The 21485-nt window shown below is 44.2% G+C and overlaps 1 long non-coding RNA gene across 1 annotated transcript in view; it reads left to right on the top strand.

The window, feature by feature from the left end:
- LOC132481463 (uncharacterized) overlaps positions 1 to 21485 on the top strand; it is a 145666-nt gene that overhangs the window by 49934 nt on the left and 74247 nt on the right. The window contains exon 2 of the long non-coding RNA XR_009530831.1: positions 15652 to 15736. This is a non-coding gene — a long non-coding RNA (uncharacterized LOC132481463). The remainder of the gene's footprint in view (positions 1 to 15651; positions 15737 to 21485) is intronic.

Below are 21485 nucleotides of genomic sequence, written 5' to 3'. Positions count from 1 at the left end.
TTGCCAGTGGAGTGTTTGGCCCATTTTGTAGTAGAACATAGAACAATGATGTACGGAAGTGGCTGCCCACCCAGTAGAGGTGTCGAGAGCTCAATTACTTTGCATAATATCGTGAGAGGAATGGGGTTTTGGGGGCGACCCTGAGATGATGATCCCCAAACTGGGTAAGCAAGGAATTTTAGAAGACAAGCAGCCGGGCTAAATAACATGGAGAGGTGGCCTAAATATTTTAGAAAGACAAACCTGATAGTCAGTTCTATGTTGTTTCACGTTGTTGTGGCGTAGACGCAATGCTTAAGTAAAGTCAGCTTCACACATAAACGTGTCCGGTGAATGGGTCGAGGATCGTTTCTTCAGCTCTCTCAGGTCAGGGTGCTGGTTTAGCATTGTGTGATTCTCTTGTTGCTTTTCTTCCTCAAGTTCACATGAAGTTTGCCATAGCTCTAGTCAAATCAGTCTTTGAAATACTTTAAAATTCAGGGAAGGAAGACGGGGATGGGAGAAAAGTGTTCTCCTTGTAACGTGGAGAAAAATCTTTCCCAGACCCCCATCCCCTCTACCCCCAGGAGACTTTCCCTCTCTTTGACCAGAACTTACTCTCATTTCCATCCTTAGCTGTGAGGTGGGCTAAGAAGTAAGTACCCTAGTCTCTCACTTTGCAACTTTCATTCATTCTTGAAAGCCCTGCCACTGAGTGGAAAGCTATTCATTTTTTTAAAAAATTCCATTAATTTCTGCAGGAAAAATGATAACCTGGTCTGTCCCAATCAAAGATACCCTGATAATTTTCACAGGTAAGAAAATATATTGAGTGAACAGTGAAAACAAGTTTTCATAAGAAATGGAGAACAATTTGAAAGTAAATAACTGCAGTTTGTACACAAACTATAATGTAGAAAAAGTAGACTTGATAGGAATGGTGGTGGAGAGACTGGAGCAGTCATTCTTTGGAAGGTGAATTCTTTTGTCTCCACCATTGTCTCGTCAGCTTTCCAGCTTTTAGAGAGGGAGTTCTTGGTTACTTTGTACTCTCAGTGCACTCGGTGCACTTCAATATAAAGTTACAGCCTAGAAATTACCTTTAGGACGAAATAAAAGGTAAACACGAGAGTGCTTTGAAGCTTGTGAAATTGCACACGCACGAAGACTGAAGAGATGGAGATGACACCTCTTCATCCCTCTCGTTTGGTATCCATACGCAAAGCAGAACATTTGGGGCTCATTCAAACATGAGGCTCAATCCAAATTCATTCCATATGATAGGCTCTGACAAGTAAATGCATGTTCAGTAAAACTGGTGAGTGGGACTCAGGCTGAGACCTCGATGATGTCATATCACTTCTTATAGCATATTTGTTTAGTGTGTTTTGAGGTGGAAAAAGTCAGTCTATTGGGGAAAAAAGGGAGTCATTGTTCACAAAGTGGTACAACTTTTCAAGAGCCGTTACGGCAAAAAGTCATAAACTGAACAGTCGTTATGTGAGGTAGATCAGTACCTGGAAAGGGGGGGATGGAATTCTCATGATTGGTTTCTCATTTATCATACTCGCCCTTTAGGCCTGGGCATGTTGCCAACCCAAACCAAATTAGAGTGAGTGTCTTCTCACTGAGAAGAGTGGGGTGTGGTGGTGGGATAGGCCCCTAAGCATGTCTGCCACAAGATGTCCCTTCCACATTGCTTGGAAAATGGGCACTGTGCAAGGAGTTAACTGAGGTTGGTAATATGACTTACATATAATTTTAATCCCGGAGTTAATAGGTCATTATGGTTCTTAGAAATATTTCACTGGCAAGTAATTGATGGCCAGTTTCTGGTGCACAGTCCTCTGTATCTGAGAGACAGGCAATAGCCACCGTCCACGCTGTAGAAATGGAGCATTTGGCACTTGCACTGAAATCTGAAGATCTATTTGCAGCATTGCCCATTCTGCTTACCAGCCTTGGTGACGGCTTCAGCGACCGTCTCTTGGTGTCATTTGTCATGGGTGTGAAGCATATCCCAAACCACTTTCCACATGATCAAACTTGGAATTTTCTTTTCCTTTCTGACTTTGAAATTGAGTTATCGATTCAGTGGACCTTTACTGAACATCCATTGTGGGTTAGACACTTTTCTCAGTCCTGTGGAAAATTTAGAGACAAATCAGAGATGACCCTTCTCTCAAAGAGCTTACAGTCTAGCAGGGTGATAAGACATGAATAATAATGGTAGAAGGTATAAAATATTATCTGTACCATAAAAGTGGGACAGATAGATGTTTCTGGGAAAAAACTAGGACTCTCTATCGTATCCTTAACTTTTTTCATCTCTTGACCTAGTAATTCAAATGTATTTAACTTAGTGATCCTTGGACCCCTAGGAAATCCACATGTGAGGTTCAGATAAATTTCCAGAAAGTGTATGCAAAAGTGTGGTTATATGTTTGATTGTATTATTCTGGGAAGAGGATCCTTAATTTTGTCTAATTCTTAAATAAAAGCATTATTTAATTCACTACAATACTCCCACTTCTAGAAACACATCTTAAGGAAATAGACATGTAGACAAAGATTTATTATTAAGGATGTTTATCACAGCATTATGTATAGTAGTATAAAACTGGAAACTACACAAATACAGAACAACTGAGCATTAGTCAATTACAGTACATCTGCACAATAGAATTTATGTTCCTGTTGAAATGAGACATCAAAAAGTTAACGACATGAAAATATGTTCATGATAAAATGTTAGGTTAAAAAAAACTATATCCACGGTATGCTCTCAATTATGTTTTAAAAAAATCATTGAAAAGGCTAAAGGGATAACACAGGAAAATGTTAACAATGATTATCTCTGTGTGTTGTGGGATTGAGTGATTTTTTTTCTTTAATCTTTTCCATATTTCTCAACTCTTCTACGACAAGCATGAATCACTTCACAAATCAGAAAAAAAAACGAAAGTTGTATCAGAACTAGTACAGATGAAGTATCATGGCAGTTCTGCAGTGAGGTCTCTTTTATTTGGGATATCCGAGATGCCTCTTAGAGGAGGTGGCCTTCAAGCATAGCTTCGAATCATGGCCACGGTCTTGACCTTCTGAGGGGCTGGGAGAGGGCAATGCAGGGGAGTGGTCGAAGAAGTCAAGAGTTGAAGGAGAGAGCTCCATGTAAAAGTTGAGGTGTGGTGGTGACCTAATCACTCTCCCTAGAAGTCCTGGAGCAGGGAGGGCTGGCCCGCTTTCAGGCAAAGAGCAGTTCTGGAGTGTGGGCTGACTCCCAAGGCCTCTCAGGACCCCTGAGATATAGCCTGTAATGTCCAGGGATCCTTCCCATTCCATGATAGAGAGTTCAACATGGGGTTACACTGGATAAATGATGGAAGGATAGGAGTAATCAAAAATTTGACAGGGGGACTTTTTTGGAGAGATTAGCCAAAAATTCTGAGAGTCCGATTGTAAGCCTCAGGGAAGAATGGTGAGAAAGCCACACACACACACACACACACACACACACACACACACACACACACACACACACACACACACACACACATCTTTGTGACTTAAATGGTTTTGAAGCCAGATGTCTTAGTGTGAAGCTATACTTTTTAATCCCTTGTATACCCAGAGGAAAATAAAAGCCAGTAACAGATTGATTAATGCCATACGGTGTAAGATTACACTGCATAATGTTTATTTATACAATTTACTATTCTACATTAGCTTTAACAAGACAGTATCTTTTAAGGAACTGATTATGCACTTTGACCCATTAATTCATTTGGGGAATGACACTTAAGAAATTAACTCAAAAAGAGGGAAAGTAGATATTTGTGTAAAGTAACTTGTTATAGCAGAGGAAAAAATATTAGAAATCCACTTGCGTAAGAACTCAAAGGTGCCTAAATATATTAAATAAAAGAAATATATTACTACCATGAAAATGATCAGTTTATGGGTTTTGAGAGTTATATGGCTACATCAGTAAAGTCAGGAAAAAAGAGCACAAAACTAGTATGTATAGACTGATTGCACTTTGTTACAATATAGCCAGACAATATGGGGTTGCAGTCTTCAGAACAGTGGATGCTGTAAGGTTAAGAGGACTTGGCAGTCTGTGCTGAATGGTTTTATTTTGACAAGTATTCATCCCCATTTCTTTATATGGTCTCCCTTCTACTGAAGGGCTAGAAGCCTAGTAGCTACATCTCCTAGAAACACTTGCCAGCCAGCTTTCAGAATAGAGTCCTCCAATGATAGGGACCTTTGCAAGATTTGGAAAGCAGAAGAGAAGCAGAAGTCATTAGAATTGCAATAGGAATTGTGTGGGCTTTGCCAGACAATAGATGTGAGGTTTTCCAGCAGCTTCTAGATATTCTCTTGTAAATTACCCATTTCAGTGTGCCTGGCGCGGAGACCATGAATGGCAGCTTTCTACAATTTTTGCAAGTTCCTGATTTCTCTCTTTTTTTGAAAAAAAATATTTATTTATTTATGGCTGCATTGGGTCTCTATTGCTGCGCGCGGGCTTTCTCTAGCTGCGGTGAGCTAGGGCTACTCTTCGTTGTAGTGTGCGGGCTTCTCATTGTGGTGGCTTCTCTTGTTGCGGAGCACGGGCTCTAGGGTGCACAGGCTTAGTTGCTCTGAGGCATGTGGGATCTTCCCGGACCAGGGCTGGAACCCGTGTCTCCTGCATTGGCAGGCGGATTCTTAACCACTGCGCCACCAGGGAAGTCCAAGTTCCTGATTTCTTGAAAGCTAGGGACAGCTTTTCCTTACTGTCATTTCCTGAGCCCTTCCAATGGTTTTGTAAGCATTTAATTATTTTTTAACTTTTTATTTTATATTGGAGTATAGCTGATTAACAATGTGATAGTTTCAGGTGTACAGCAAAGTGACTCAGCCATACATACACATGTATCCATTCTCTCCCAGCCTCCCCTCCCATCTAGGCTGCCGCATAACATTGAGCAGAGTTCCCTGTGCTACACAGTAGGTCCTTGTTGGTTATCCTTTTTAAATATAGCAGTGTGTACATGTCAATCCCAAACTCCCTAACTATCCCTTCCCTCCACCCTTCCCCCCAGTAACCATACGTTCATTCTCTAAGTTTGTGAGTCCGTTTCTGTTTTGTAAATACATTCATTTGTATCATTTCTTTTTAGATTCTTCATATAAGCAATATCATACGATATTTCTCTTTCTCTGACTTACTTCACTCAGTCTGACAATCTCTAGGTCCATCCATGTTGCTGCAAATGTCATTATTTCATTCCTTTTTATGGCTGAGTAATATTCCATTGTATATATGTACCACATCTTCTTTATCCATTTCTCTGTCGATGGGCATTTAGTTTGCTTCCATGTCCTGGCTATTGTAAATAGTGCTGCAGTGAACATTGGGGTGCATGTATCCTCTTGGACCATGTTTTTCTCTGGATGTATGCCCAGGAATGGGATTGCAGGGTCATATGGTAGCTCTGTTTTTAGTTTTTTAAGGAACCTCCATACTGTTCTCCATAGTGGCTCTACCAATTTACATTCCCACCAACAGTGTAGGAGGGTTCCCTTCTCTTCACACCCTCTCCAGCATTTATTGTTTGTGGATTTTTTGATGATGGCCATTTTGTAAATTTTGGAGACTAATCCCTTGTTGGTCACATCATTTGCAAATATTTTCTTCCAGTCTGTGGGTTGTCTTTTCATTTTGTTTATGTTTTCCTTTGCTGTGCAAAAGCTTTTGAGTTTAATTAGGTCCCATTTGTTTATCTGAGTTTTTGTTTTCATTACTCTGGGAGAGAGATCAGAAAAGATATTGCTGTGATTTATGTCAGAGTGTTCTGCCTATGTTTTCCTCTAGGAGTTTTATAGTGTCCGGTCTCACATTTAGGTCTTTAATCCATTTTGAGATTCTTTTTGTGTATGGTGTTAAAGAATGATCTAATTTCATTTTTTTACATGTAGCTGTCCAGTTTTCCCAGCACCATTGTTGAAGAGACTGTCTTTCCACCATTGTATAGTCTTGCCTCCTTTGTCATAGCTTGATTGACCGTAGGTGCGTGTGTTTATTTCTGGGCTTTCTATCCTGTTCCATTGATCTACAGTTCTATTTTTGTTCCAGTACCATACTGTTTTGATGACTATAGCTTTGTGGTATAGTCTGAAGTCAGGGAGCCTGATTCCTCCAGCTCCACTTTTCTTTCTCGGGATTTGTAAGCATTTAATTTTATGCATTAAATCTTTTTCTTCTCAGAGCACCTGGAGTGGTTTCTGATTTCCTGACCAAACCCTGACCGATATATGATATAGGTTCTTTATAATCCCTCTGTTTGCTTTCTATGATGAAGTTGATTAAACAGTTGAAATATATGTTCAACCATTATGTTATTATGTCCTTGTAGGTTAAATATATTTAAAAAATATATATAGTATTCCTACCTAGATAAATTATACGATACCTCTTCCACTCACATCACCATTGTTTTTGTAACCTTTGGCATATGCTCCTTACACAGAATAACAGAGTGGATCGACATATGTTGTCATAAAAGGAAGAAAGTGAAAAGAAAACCTTATCATTTCTAAATACTTATTATTTAGCTTGAAAATATAATGTGTGTGTTTGTGTGTGCGTGTATTCTATAGGGGATTATATGGATCAGCTTACAGATTGATGTGAAAACTTTCTATTTCTCTCAGATGACTAAGTCAAGGTTGGGACCATTTATTTATTTGATAGACATTATCAACACTGCTTTCACATACAAAACAAGAGGTGCCCAGACTCTGCACTAGCATGCGTAGTTATCACAAGAATGCAGTATGTATGTGTATATACATAATTTCTCTGTGTATATACATACATATCAGATATACATATGTGTGTGATTTTGTTCTTGTAGAGATATGGAAATGTAATTGAAACAATACCCTCTGGCAACTTGAAGCACTTCACATCTTTTCCTTTGTCTCCTTCAAACCGTTTCATTTTTCCAGAGGAAAAACATGGAACATGGAGTCCAACCACGCCTGTTACACTGCCAGCCAGAGACGGAGGAGATTCCTTGCATGGGCTGCTGTCTCAAACGGCAACAGGGCTCTGGGAGATGGTTTGCAAAAGTGGCCACAGTAACTCTGTCCTCTCTTGCATGCATCCCCTCCCTTTGCAGTGTGACTTTGTAACAATTCCCATCCAGGTACGGAGCCTACTTTTCCACCCCTTGAATCTGGACTTGACCTTGTGACTTACTTTAACCCGTGGGGTATTCGAAAAACATGGTGGAAGAAGAAACTTGAGAAGTGCTTCTGCACTGGGCTCATCTTCTCTTGATGCTCCTAGGAACCCTGAGAACTCTGTTATCTGAATAAACTGGGGCTGGCCTGCCGAAGATGTATGCCCCAGCTACCCAAGTGGTCCCAACCGACAGCCAGCACCAACCACCCTAGACCGACCAGCCTCCAGTCAGTCCTCTAGCTGATGGCAGCTATATGCATAAGTCCAGATGAGACCACCAGGAGAACTGTCCAGCAAAACCCAGGCCAAATCACTGACCCACAGAATAGTAAGCTAATACGTGATTGTTATTTTAAGCTATCAACTTTGAGTGGTAAGAGTTAGGCCAGGTATAAAGTTGTGAGCCTGGGTCAGAACTGGAGACCTCATTTCCTGTCTTCCCTACCAAGTAAAATAAAAAACAAAACCAAAAAACCATGGTGAAGGTAGCCAACTGCAAAAATTTATGACCTCTGCCTTAGAGGAAGGCAAAGCGATAAGCCATGTTGAAGACTCCTTTTCTTTCCATGCTAATTAGAAAATTTTGACAAATGAGTAGTTCATCACCCGATTACCGTCAAAACTCAATGAAGTGAAAATGATTTTGATTCATGGAGAAATTGAAGGAAATTAAAATGAACCAGAATCGGCATTCTCTCTTCATCCAGACCACCACAGTTTTGCCTGACAAGAGTCCATCAGTCGGCCTTGCCCTAGACTCTTGGGACTTGCCCTCCAACCTGACTCTCTTCAAGTTTAGCCATCCTTGGATCCATGATAGCCCAGGATCATGGTTTTGCTTTGTCCACCAAGTTCTGTTTCTCTGCCAGTGATAAGTAAACTAGAGACAGAAGAGAAAGGGGACACACTCCATTGTAATATTCCCTCCCCAAATAATAATCCTCCCCTCACCTATCATGTAGCTTTTTCCACCAGCCCATCTTGAGAGTTAAACAGCCAAAGATTCAAACAGGTCTCACTTTTACAAGCCAGTGGTCACTTTCTTGGAATAAGCACAGTGGTCTTCCCAAATGATGGATCAGTCATCTGTGTCATTCAAAAAGGGGGAAGGGGGGCTTCCCTGGTGGCGCAGTGGGTAAGAATCCACCTGCCAATGCAGAGGACACAGGTTCAATCCCTGGTCCAGGAAGATCCCACATGCCGCGGAGCAGCTAAGCCCGTGCGCCACAACTACTGAACCTGTACTCTAGAGCCCGCGAGCCACAACTACTGAGCACGTGAGCCCATGTACCACAACTACTGAAGCCTGCATGCCTCGAGCCCGTGCTCCGCAACAAGAGAAGCCACCTCAATGAGAAGCCCGCTCATGGCAACGAAGAGTAGCCCCTGCTTGCTGCAACTAGAGAAAACCCGTGCGCAGCAATGAAGACCCAACACGGCCAAAAATAAATAAATGAATAAATTTATTTATTTTAAAAAAGGAGGGGGAGGGGGCCATGCCTGATGCCCAGTGAGAGGAAGGAGGTAGGGCTACCTTCCCCTGGGGCCTGACTCTGAGCCATTATCACCTGGTCATCAGCGTGAGATCCATGGTCAAGGATGATGATCATATTCCACTTTTTCTCTTCTCATAAGACCCACACGTTTTCCTGATCTTCTAGAAGGCAGGAAGCTGAGGTTTTATTTTGAATTCTGCAGGTTTGACTAGTACTGGTCCAACTCCAGAGGTGACAGTGAAGACACCATGGGGAGTTCCTAAAGGCTGAGAGCTGATTCAGGAACATAATTCATAATTCATAATTCATTTATGATGCCCTCAAAGTAGCAGGTCTTAGAGATATATTTCTTCTCCCTCTACCCCTCCATCAGGTGGATTTGGAAGTTCACCTACGAGCAAATTTGTCTCTGGAGATATAAGTCAAGGGATGAATGCAACGTATACAGGCATTGGGTAGATTTCCTTCAAGATACCTCATTAAGGATTCCCCTCACAAAGGAACTTCAGAGTGTATTAAATAGCTGGAGACAAGCTTGGGGATGAGCTTGGGCAGGGATAAAGGGGGAAAATGGAAATATATTGCCTGTGACATTGCTTGTGTTCTTGCTTGGAATTCTAATCTAGCTCTTGTGTAAGTATTTAATTCTTACTGTGCCTATGCTTTCTTTCTTCCTCCTAAGAAAACTGTGGCTTCCTTGACGTTAGCAAACTCAGTCCTTTGCTTCTCTGAATCCTTCATATTACTGAGCACAGCATAAGCTAGATGGCAGGCTCTGTAAAGGCAGGTGATATATCTGTCTTGTTTACGGTCATATCTCATACCTAATAGAGTATCTGGCACATAGTAGGTGCTCAATAAATAATGAATGAATGCGTAATTGTAGCATCGGATACCTTATAACATCTGTTGAACGAAAGAGTGAACTGATGAATACATGTATGAGAATAAATAAAGTCTTGACATTTGCCGCTGGTACATTTGAAAAGCCTAGGGGTATGCATGTGATTGGAATACAGCCCCCAGGAGGAAGGGCTACTAAGAGCATACATGTGTTTGCATCTTCCATGTACAGAAGCCGATGATTTTCACTACCTTGATTTTCACTGCTTCTTGAGACTTGAGTCACCTGGCTTTTAAAAATTGCTTCATTCATTTTCGATTCATTTCACTCCTTTGCTCAGCTTCTCTGCTTTAGGGTTTCATTTCCCACTAACGGGGCTTGCTGTCTCTCGGCTCCATGTGACACTACTCTGAAGACCTTGGAACAGTTTCCATGGTTACTTCTTCTGGAATTTTCCCTTTGGAAACCTTGTGTTCTTTCCTTACCTTTAACTTCCCTCTCAGAAATTTAAATACACACCTTAGGGTTCTTGGGAGTGTTCACACTCTCCCTAGAGACACCTCAAACCACAGAGGAGAGAATCAAGGCCTGCATACTGCCTTTCTTCTCTCCTGTGTGGAAAGGGGGTTGATGATTTGATGCTGAAATGCCCCGAAGCCCAGAGATCCAGAAATTTCCCGCGAAAAACACACAAAAGACCCCCCAGGTTGCCAAAGCCACCATCTCCTTATTTCAGTTGGGTTCATATCCGCGAAATGATCATCGCCACCATCATGGAAGCCTTTTCTTTCTTCTTTTCTCTTTTCTTTTTTTAATGAGTGTTCTTGCTAAACTGATTGCTGGTGTGTCTCGCCTTGAGGTGCCTTATGCGTGTTTGTGACCAAGAAGGAACTCAGAAAAGAGTAAGGGCCAGTGGAGATGGGAGACAAAGGCGACTGATTTTCTTTTAGAGGAACTTCAAAAGCTAAACAGATTCTGAATTACATTTTGCTCTGTGGAATCTTCCAGCCTTTCTTCTCCTGGGATTATTATCTAAGATCTAGACAGTGGGAGACTGCTAGGGAATCAAGTTCTGAACCAGACTCATGTTGGGTGCACCTGGGATACACCTGTGGCTCCCAGGGGACTTAAATGTACCAGTCATGCAATCAGTCATGTAAAAATGCCCCCGGGGGAGCAGCCTCCTCTTTTCCGGCTCCCCTCCCCTGCACCTGTCTCTCCCGTATCCTCTCTGTGCTCTCATCTCCATCCCCCCTCCCCCGGAGCCCCTCATTCTTTCCTCAAACAGCTTCCAGCAAAGTCTCTTTCCAGCTTCCAAAGGCCCAGACATCAAAATGAGAAGCCGCCATTCCTGGCTGTTTCCCACGAAGTGCAGTGCACGGGGCTGTCCTTCAGATCCCGCGCTGCGTGTGTTTCTATCTGGGAGGGATGCTTGGTTCTGGTTAGAGCACAAGGCAGCCAGGCCTTTCACTCAAAAATGAGGGGGGCTCTACTTGATCTCCTCGTGGAGTTCCTGCCTTCACAGATCTTTACACTGTGATCAGTCCTCATCTGAGGCCTGTCCCGGTACCGTGAGCCCATCCGCTGGGCCACTCAAAAGCCCCGAGAGTGGTGGCAGCCGCGGTGGGGTGGGAATCTGGTAGCGCACTGATAGGCATTACAGTGTAGTTGCTCCAAGTGCAGACTCTGAAGCCGGACTCCGTGTGTTCACAACCCGGCCTCACCACTTACGAGCTCAGTGATCTTGGGCGAGCTGCTTCACCTCTCTGTGTCTCTGTCTCCTCACCTGTGAACTAGGGATGATGGTAATCCTGGTGCCTGGCTGTTCTGAGTCTCAAACGAGTGAACCATGTAAAGCACTTAGAATAGTGTGTGGCACCTAGTAAGCACCCAAAAGTGTGGTCTGTTGTTATTATCCACGTTAAGTCTGCTTTTCCTTGTGGGCTGAGGACTGGCTCAAGTCCCGGTCCTGCCACTTTGGGGCACTATAGTCTTAGAGCAACTTACATGGCCTGTGTGAGCCTCAGTTTCCCCAGGACAGTTGGGAAGGTTAAGTGGCTTACTGGGCATGCAAACACCTGAACATAATAATCACGTTTTCTTTCGTGCTCTTTATGACTGAGTCTGGGTGATATTTGGCATCTTCTTTCTCTTCTGTTTTTTCTCTCACATTTTTTTCTTTCCTTTGTTTTTTGATTCCCTTTCTCCTTCTCTGACACTCAATTCCTGTTCTTCTCTCCTACTTAATCTCTTATAATTCTCATTTTCTTAAATCGTGCCAAGCATGGGGGAAAAAATGGGCCTGAGTAACCCTTAAAAAGCACTTTCTAGCCTCACCTTTTCAGGCCTTCCTTTGGTGGGAGATAGAGTGACGGAAGGGAGGAGCCCAGTAGTTATTCTGGGGCCCAGATAATTCCAGCTAGGCCTAGGGCAGTGAGGACCCAGCGTACGGATCCTGTTTCCCGTCTGCTCACTGGCCGCCCATCCTGCTCAGCCTGGCTTGCCGACCACCGCTTGTGGGGCTGTCACGGAGCCTCCCCGTGGTCTGGAACATGGTCTTACAGCAGGTCTGGTCTTCTTCCCTGCTGTGTCCACCATGCACGGCCACAAGGGATGCTGGTACCCGGGAAAAAGAGCCATTGTATTCCCTCCTGTATCGGTTGGCTTTTGCTGCATAACAAACCATCCCCAAACTTAGTGCCTTAAAACAGTGAGCTATTTACTCAGCTTACAGGGTTGGTGGTTTGGGCTGGGCTCAGCGGGGTGGTACTACTGCTGTCTTGACGGGACTCACTCATGTGCCTGCAGTCAGCTGCCACCCAGATATGTGTTCTGCTTCTGAGGATTGACTGACTGTAGGCTGGGATGGTGGGGGTGACTGGATCGTGTGTTTCTCATCATCCATCAGGCTAACTCAGGCTATTTCATATGGAGGTGGTGGCAGGGACTCCAATAAGGGTAAAAAAGAAGGAAATTCCCAGTATTTGAGTATTTTTCAAGTCTCTGTCTCTGTCATAATTGCTATTGTTCCTTTGGCCAAGGCAAGTCACATGGCCAAATTCAAAGTTAGTATTGGAGATGACTACCCAAGGGGTGGATGGATATAGAGACATATAGAGGAAAAAAATGGGGGCCATTACTGTAATAGTCTCCCACATCTCCTGAGAATGCGAGGCATGGCAGCTAGTTCCAAAATCTCCTTCACATATTTTTTCCCATAGGGCCTAAGGGCCCTCATGAAAATAAGGACATCTGGTGTGACATCTGAGAATTCACAAATTGGATATGAACATTGGTTCCTCAAAATGCTACATTAGCCCTCTGTCAGATTGCCTTCAAATGCAACTATATGCTTCTTTAAGAAAATCCAGGCTTTGAAAACACCTACATTAGCAGTGGCTCTTAACTCCTTTTTTTTTTTTTTTTTTGGAGTTAGGAGGGTAGTTATAAACTCCTTTCAGAATCTGCTGAAAGCTTAGTTATCTTCTCCTCAGAGAAATTCACATTTACACATAGACACAGAATGTTGCTTCTAATTTCATGGGATTCACGGAGTCCCTGAAGCCAAACCCCAATTTAAGGAATCACTCATCACAGGGAGAATATATACTTTTAAAGGAGAATTCCTCTGAACCCAAAAGGATTTGCCATAGGCTTGCTTATTTAAAGGAAATCTTATTGTTGAAAGTGATTCATAAGCTACCACAACCTCAGGTTTATCGAGAACACTTCCAAAAACATTATCTAATTTAGTTCACCTGCTCTTCAACATAGGAAAAATTCAGTTTCCACCCGACTTTTTAGGAGTTGTATTAACTAAAGGCCAGATGGGCTCATTTAGATGTGCTCCTGGTCTGTTCAGGCTGATTCTTACAGACATTACACGCATAATGACACTATGCTAGAGAACGTGGCCAAGCCCAGTGCAAATATATGGGCCATTAAGAACATTTGTGAGCAGATCATCTGTGTATTAAAATCATTCTCTCGTAAGTATTTTTTTTTAAACTAACTTCTAAAGCCTAAGGACTTTATCATATCATTTCAGTGTGGTTTTGGTTGCAAGCAACAGATAACTCAACTGAAGTGGACTTACACAGTCCTATAGGATGTCTCTAGGGTTGGTGTCATCATCAGTGGCTCAACAATATGGTGGCCCTAGTTCACTTTTTTTATTTTCTCTTGTATTTTCTTCATGGTTCTGAGAGGATTGTGGCAATTCTGGGTGTTATGTACAGGTAACAATGTCCAGAAGCAGAAGAAAAAAGATCCCTTTTCACAAGCAAGGCAAACCTTGCCCTGGGCATTCCCCAGTTCTCCTTAGCCAGCATTGCTCAACCGGACAGTGTCTAAATCAGTCACTTGCAAGGGAAAGGCTAAGCCCTGATTGGCTTAGACCCAAAAGTACTTCTTTGGTCTTGACCTCTCTGAAGGACATGCCTTTTTCTGGAAGGTTAAAAAAATATATCAGTGTGTTCTTGGTAAGAAGAAGGGGATCAAATGGCCATTGGTCGAGCAATCCACGGTGTCTGCCTCAGTGCTCTTTTCCTTAATACTCATTCTGAATGGTAACCTGACCTTTCATGGGGCAAGAAAGATGGAGATACTTTTGCTAACGTAAGTCATGGGAGAAGGGACTTCTGAAATAGCACAAAGGCTGGTTCCTGAACAATTGGGAAAGAAGTTGATGGTCGCCAGAGAGTGGGAAACAAAGAATAAAGGCTCAAACATGAGGGAACTGAGCAAAAGACAGTGAGAAGAAGAGGGTAGTCATATAGGTTGGGAGGGAGCGGAGGGGAGAGGAACGTAGTGCAGAAAAGAGATTAAGAATGATGCATCAGTGAATAAAGTAGATAATCAACAAGGACCTACTGTACAGCACAGGGGACTCTACTCAATACTCTGTAATGACCTAAATGGGAAAAGAATCTAAAAAAGAATGGATGTATGTATTTGTATGACTGAGTCACTTCTCTGTACACCTAACACAACATTGTAAATCAACTATACTCCAATACAAAAATTAAATTAAAAAGAATGTTGCATCAGGATTAAAGCAGAACATGATGACAGAGGAGGAGGATGGCAAGCGCCTCGCACGTTGTATTCGGCAAAATGGCAGAAGAGAGTCTCTGAAGGGGGATGGGACGGCGAAGGGGCAGGGGAGCAGGGCCGTGCCTGGCACAGGCTGGCTGCTGAGAGCAGACGCGGTGACGCACTGCTTAGGGTCCACGGTCCCGTCGGGGCGCTCTGGCGCCCTTCCACCTGCCTGCGTCCGCATCTCCGTGCACGCATGGAGCGGCCCTCAACAAATGACTCTCAGGGATTGGTCCACAGACACACCAGTTCCCTCAGCCCTTGTTTGGGGTGATTGTGAGCTGAGGGTCTCACACTGTTTCCCAGGGCTTTCCTTCAGGATGAGGTCCCAGCGGGCCACCGTGGTAGCCAGCTTAGCAATGCGCCCTGTATTGGCCGCCCTCCCTTCCTGGCTTTACTTCCCCTGGTTCCCTGCCAGTCTTGTCTGCGCCTCCCAAATCAACTAGTGCCACCCAGAGCCTGGTATCGTGGACTACTTTATACACATGGTTTTGTCCAATCGCCCCAGCAATCCTAAGGGTATAGTGTCAGCTCCCATTGACGGATGAGGTAACAGACTCAGGCAAGTCAAGTGATCCTCTCAAGCTTATTCAGCTGGGAAATGGCAGAGCTCAGACCGAAATCCCGGTCTGTCTGGTGAAAGCCCGTGCTCTTTTCCTGGTAACAGTTTGTATCTTGGTGCTACTGAACAAGAAAATGCAAAGATGGGAGAGTTTGTCAAAGGTGTCTCAAAGGATCCCCAGCAGAGGTGAGGCTCAGTTGCCCAGAGCTGTAACCCATTTGTTAATGAGCTCTTTTATTGCATTTTGTCCTTTCCCTGTGTCGCTATCGGAAGTTGCTTAATTTTCTTAAGCCTGTGAAATTAGGAGCACATCTTCATCGTACGGTGGTTATGAGGATTAAATCAGCTGCTATGTTTAGAGTGGTCTGTACATAATAAACGTTCATTAGGAACATGGTGGTTGTTAAATTATTGATTCCTTCTTTTCCGCCTTTAGGCTCCATCCCTGCAGTTCCAGTTCGTCCACTAGGTGGCAGAATATCAACATTCATCATCCATGGGAGGCCTGCCTCTTAGAAAGAGTAAGTAAAATACGTAAATTAGAGACCCCGAGGGACAATGGTCAGTGTGACTTGAGAAGGGCAAGCCTATGATTAAAACCCAATCCAAATAAAGAAAGCAGTGCCCTGAAATTCCAGCCTCGGTCAGATCGGTGTCTGATTCAAAGCTTTGAAAGGTAGAGACTGTTGGATGAATTCCCAAAGCAACACGGGGAACCTGTATGAGAGAAGCAGGTGGAGTCTGTTTGCAAGAAATGACTGGGTGCTACTTTCCCATGCCTGGGGTAATCCTAAGTCATGGGAGATGGCTAGGAGGTGGAGGAATGGCAAGGAGCCAGGGAAAAAAACCAAACAATCACCTGAACAAAGTAGACCTTGATAAGAGTCAGCGTGATCCTCCAGTCAGCTTTGGGACAGAATCTTTCAGGATTATTTGGAATTCTTTTTGGTAAGATGTTTGCAGCATTGGACAGACCATACCAGCTGGGGGTTAATCAACTGTCTGGTTAAAGGATGGGGAGAGGGGACTTCCCCGGTGGTCCAGTGGTTAAGACTCTGCCCTTCCAATGCAGGGGGCATGGGTTCAATCCCTGGTTGGGGAACTAGGATCCCACATGCCGTGTGGTGCGGCCAAAAAGAAAAAATAAAATAAATACAAAAATTTTTTAAAGGGATGGGGAGAATGGGGTAATTATCCGCTGGCTTCAGTCCCTCATTGGTCGTGGGTTTACCCGGTGGCATCAACTACAGTAGGCTTGCAAGGAGTTAAGGTGCAAGCATTTGAGGCTATTGGCCTGTTGGAAACCGTCTACCACATCTGCTGATGAATTCAGGTGGACAAACGAGATACAGCATGAGGTCCTCCGCAATGACTGCCCCAGCAGTGCGTCTCAGATTTTAGTGGAGATACAAATCACCCGGGGTCGTGTTAAAACACAGATTCTGGGGCTTCCCTGGTGGCGCAGTGGTTGAGAGTCCGCCTGCCGATGCAGGGGACACGCGTTCGTGCCCCGGTCCGGGAGGATCCCACATGCCGCAGAGCGGCTGGGCCCGTGAGCCATGGCCGCTGGGCCTGCGCGTCCGGAGCCTGTGCTCCGCAACGGGAGAGGCCACAGCAGTGAGAGGCCCGCGTACTGGAAAAAAAAAAAAACCAAACACAGATTCTGATTCTGTAGGTCTTAGGTGGAGCCTGAGATTCTGCATTTTTAACAAGCTCCCAGAGGACGCTGATGCTGCTTGTCCATAGATCACATTTTGAGAAGCAGAGGCTACACTGTCCTTTAAACAAGTCATGCCATTTCTTTCATCCTCCCACATCACTGTTAACCCCAAACCACACTGGAGGCCCCAAGATGCCTGAGCCTTGCTCTTCCCGTCTCTGGACCTCAGTGTCTTCATCTTCGAAATGGGGCACTTGGGTGAGATAAGCTAACTGGGGTGGTGGATGTTGGGGGCAGAGGGGAGGAGTTCTGAAAGAGCATTTCAATATTTAGAAAACTTTGAGATTTAAAAAAAAATAAAACTACCGAAAAAGCAAAGTAGGAACAGATCTTCTGGATGGGGCAAGATCCACAAAATCCAACTCCATGTTCCTAAAAGATTCATATCTTCTGGGAGTGGGGGACAGTATTGTAGTTTCCTGAACGGTGGCCTAGAGAGTTTTGTTTTTATATAAAAGGGGGTGTTGGGGGCTTCCCTGGTGGCGCAGTGGTTGAGAGTCCGACTGCCGATGCAGGGGACACGGGTTCGTGCCCCGGTCTGGGAAGATCCCACATGCCACGGAGCGGCTGGGCCTGTGAGCCATGGCCGCTGAGCCTGCGCGTCTGGAGCCTGTGCTCCGCAACGGGAGAGGCCACAACAGTGAAAGGCCTGTGTACCGCAAAAAAAAAAAAAAAAAAAAAAGTGGGTATTGGTTCCAAAAGGCTGACAAACACTGGATTTGATGATCTGTGAGACCTCATCCAGGTCTACTATCTTTCAGCTGAATTTTACATTAATCTCTTCTATTATAATATCAATTTTCTGATTTGTGTCTGTCTTCCCTACTGGCCTAGAAGCTTCTCTAGCCAGGGACTCATCTCCATCTCTCTCACCCTCTCTAGTGCCTGGCACCCAGCTGATGCTTAGTAAATCCTTGAACGCATGGGTAAATCTGTAGATTCCTTCCAGGTCTAAAAAAATTGTGACAGCATGAGGTTGAACCACACACTGGCTTTTGGAAAGGGGTCTTTTAAGAGATTTTTTGGGGGGGCCTATATGGTACTATTTCCTTTGAAGCTTTATGGTAATAGAATTCTAGCCACATACAACCCTTTGTCCAGTATTTAATAACTCTATTAATTAATGTGAGCTCCTCCAGAGAAAATACCATTTAGTGACATCCCAATGATGATTCTTTGGCTGGAGAATTGTTTGAACATGGTTCTTTGGAGTAAGAAACATCTGCCCTGGTTTGCCATGGAGGAGGAGTCTGTGTGGTACATTTGGATAGGCTCTGCCTGATTGAGCTTGCCAGGGACGGGGCGGAGGCACCACTAATTACATGTCTTGCATTATGAGTTGGAAATAGATACACAGAGCAAATGTTCTGGCCCACAAAGCCTCAAAAAGCGAGGAAAGCAACATCAACTTGAAGTTCATTTTCAAAATTCCCAGCATTGCAGAGCAGGGGCAGACATACAACTTTTCCTCTTTTTCGGGTGGCACTTAAGACACAGAAGAGTGAACCGACAGAGGATCTGGAAATCTACTTGTAAATTAAAAAAAAAAAAAAACCCACAGTGGCAAAAAGGATATAGAAAGTGACAACGTTAACATGATTTTCACTGGAGGTATTAATTAGTAACTCCCTTGGGCCCTTGATATCCTTGAAACGGGTCAGCACCCTTGCTTGACTTATACAAATTTGATTGCACTCAGTTAGAAATTGTTTTTCTCTAGGTGGGTCTTAGTTATACAGTGCCCAAAGAGACCTTCCGAAAAGGGAGAAAAGTCGTAGAAGCAGCGAGCAGAAAGAGTGCCCCAAACGGGCAATGAGTGGGAGCCCTGTAGAGGAGCCCTGCCCCAGGTTCAAATGAGGAATTCTAGAGCTTATAGGACAGGGAGGCCACCTTAGCAGCCGCCCATTAAGATAAAATCTGGTAGCGTTTGGGCAACAGCAAGCTCAAGAAAAACCATCAGTGGGATGCAGGTGCCCAGTGGCTAAATATCTGGGGCAGAAATCGTTAGACTCCATTTCCCAGCCTCCCTTGCGGTTACGTGCGGCCATGTGACTGAGTCCTAGCTAACAGAATGTGAGGCGCTCTGTTCCCTGGCCTATAAATGCTGCCCACACACAACCCTTTATGTCCTGTCCCCTTCTAGTTTGATACAGATAGAAAGGGTAACTTTAGATGCTGTGTGTTGACTATGACAGAGCCACAAGTTGGAAGGGGCATGGGTCACCACTGCTTGGAGGAGCGCTACCTGTCAACCAGGACTCCATGTGAGTGAGAAATAAACCTCTGTTGTGTAAAAAGGCATTGAGATATGGGGGTTTATCTGTTACAGTAGCTTTCATTACCTTAATTACAATATCTAGTCTTTGGCTGTATTAGTAGAGGGATTGTAGGAAAAACAAAGGAGGGTGTCGCTTTGCTGCTCTTTCTGGGACACGACCGTGTAAGAGGGATTTCGTCAAACGGGAACATGTACATAAATGAGGGAGCAGAGAAGAGAGGTGGAAAGAACCTGTGCGTCAAGCTGCTGATCACCCTGTGCTGGAAAGCTCCTTGGCTCTGGATTTCACTTTTAGTTGGGATTCTCTATCATGTATAGCTTAAAACATCTTAGTTGATACAGTCCTTCTGAGGAGGTTTGGGAATTCAAGTTGAATACTGCCTTGTCATCAGGAATGTCAGAGGGGAATTCTAACCTGGGCAGCAGGTGGACCTCTCAGGGTAACATCCAACCCCAAGAGTTATAAACTCTGGTGAAGGAGGTACAGCCAGTCCATTTAAATTAAAATATAGGCTTCCTGACAAGGGTCTGGAAGTACGTTTTGTAACAGACTTACGTTGGCTTTTGGCTGCCACACATCCTACCCTCTCCCTTTCTGTTGGCCCCCATCTCTCTTTGTGTGAGGTCTCCCATGATAGACACTTTTTTGTCCATAGAAGATTTGGACCTCCTTTTGCAGAGTGTAGAGTTATTGATTGTAAGCATCAGCCTACCAGAAACTGCATTTTCCATGCCTCCTTACATGTAGTTGAGGCCACAGGACTGGTTCTCACCAGTGGAATGGAAGCAGTAGTGCTGTACGTGACATCTGCTCAAGAAGCTGACCTTCATTGTTTCGATCTGTTCTCCAGCTGAATGCAAAGGACTCTGAGGCTCAAGAGGAGGGTGGAGCCACAACATGGAAGGAGAAGCCAGGGTCATGAATAACCCTGGGAAGGCTGACTGCCAACCAGGAATGTCTGTGTTGGACAGTTACATGCCTGGTGAATACACTTCTGTTGTGTTAAGCCATTAAACCCTGGGGTTTGTGACAGCTGTCAGTACTGCCCAACTAATATATCCCCATCAGGCATGGTTTTAGTAGGAGGGCAATAGCCATCTCATCCTTCTGCTGATGCTCCAATTATAGAAGGCAAAGGGGACAGCTCCTCCTTCTATCTGCCCCCGGTACACTAAGGTTTAAATAAACGGTTAGACACTTGATCCTGGGATACTGAATCTTAAACAAGGGGCACAAAGATGTAGGGAAAGTTCAGAATCAGATACATAGCAGTGGTAGCAGAAACAAAGAAAACACTGTGCTTGTAGCACTTGGGCTTCAGCTATGGTTTCTGTTAACTTCACAAGCAGCCTTGGGTCCTGCTGGTTGTCCGAGGCCTTCTCCTCCAGCTTCTCATTGGTTCTGTTAGCCCTTGACAGCCTGTGAGTTAATTCCTCCATTTGCCTAAGATAATCTGGGTTTCTTCTCTTGCTTGCAGCCACATGGTGGAGGGTTGTCATTTTTTTCCTAGAAGAGGCCCATCTCAAACTTATGCATTTTATTTAGTTCTGCCTTTTGTAAGTGAAGTCTTTCCCTTACAAAATTCTGTATTTATCTCGGCATTTGCCTCTGCTTTACTCTCTTAGATTCACGATCTAACAGCAGTTGAGGCTGGCTCCACTCAGTTTCCTCCTTTTTGTTGACTGCCTGTCCAGATAATCAAGTAGTTAAGTATTTTTTCCTTTGTTTGAGGGTTCGGTCTCTCTCCTAGCTTTTAGCAATTATTTTCCTCACTTACAGATTGTCCTTACTGTTGCACTTTTGTGGTATTTCCACTTGTTAATGATCTCTAGCATTAAACCGTGCCGTCCAATGAGCAATCTGTAACATTTTTTGGTGAGTGGCAGAGCTGGTGGAGACAGCATTGGATTTCTAGTCCCAAGACCCGTTTCTGTTTCTTACAAGGTATGCGACCTCGGGCAAATCATTGAACTTGTCTCTCCCTGAGACTTGTTTTTTCTAAGTGATGAGAATGAGAAGAATATGTGAAAATCTCAGGGTCAGTTACAATGACAGCAGTTAATTAAAGGCTACGTGGCTTAAGAGGTACAGTTGGAGGGAAGGTAGGAGAGTCCGAAGTCAGGAGGTCCACAGCCCTGCCTGGGAAGCCGGGCTGTGAGGGCGGTGAGTCAGGCAGGGGCTCTTCATTAGTGCTTGCAGGCCACCATGAGCTGATGGCAACCACCCAATTCCTTTTTCTTTTTCAGCCAGTTTTGTACGTTTGGTTTGTTC

This window comes from Mesoplodon densirostris, chromosome X (genome assembly GCF_025265405.1).
Source record: "Mesoplodon densirostris isolate mMesDen1 chromosome X, mMesDen1 primary haplotype, whole genome shotgun sequence".
NCBI lineage: Eukaryota > Metazoa > Chordata > Mammalia > Artiodactyla > Ziphiidae > Mesoplodon > Mesoplodon densirostris.
The sequence above is the reverse complement of the archived record's forward strand: the minus strand, read 5'-3'. Positions and strand labels throughout refer to the sequence as shown.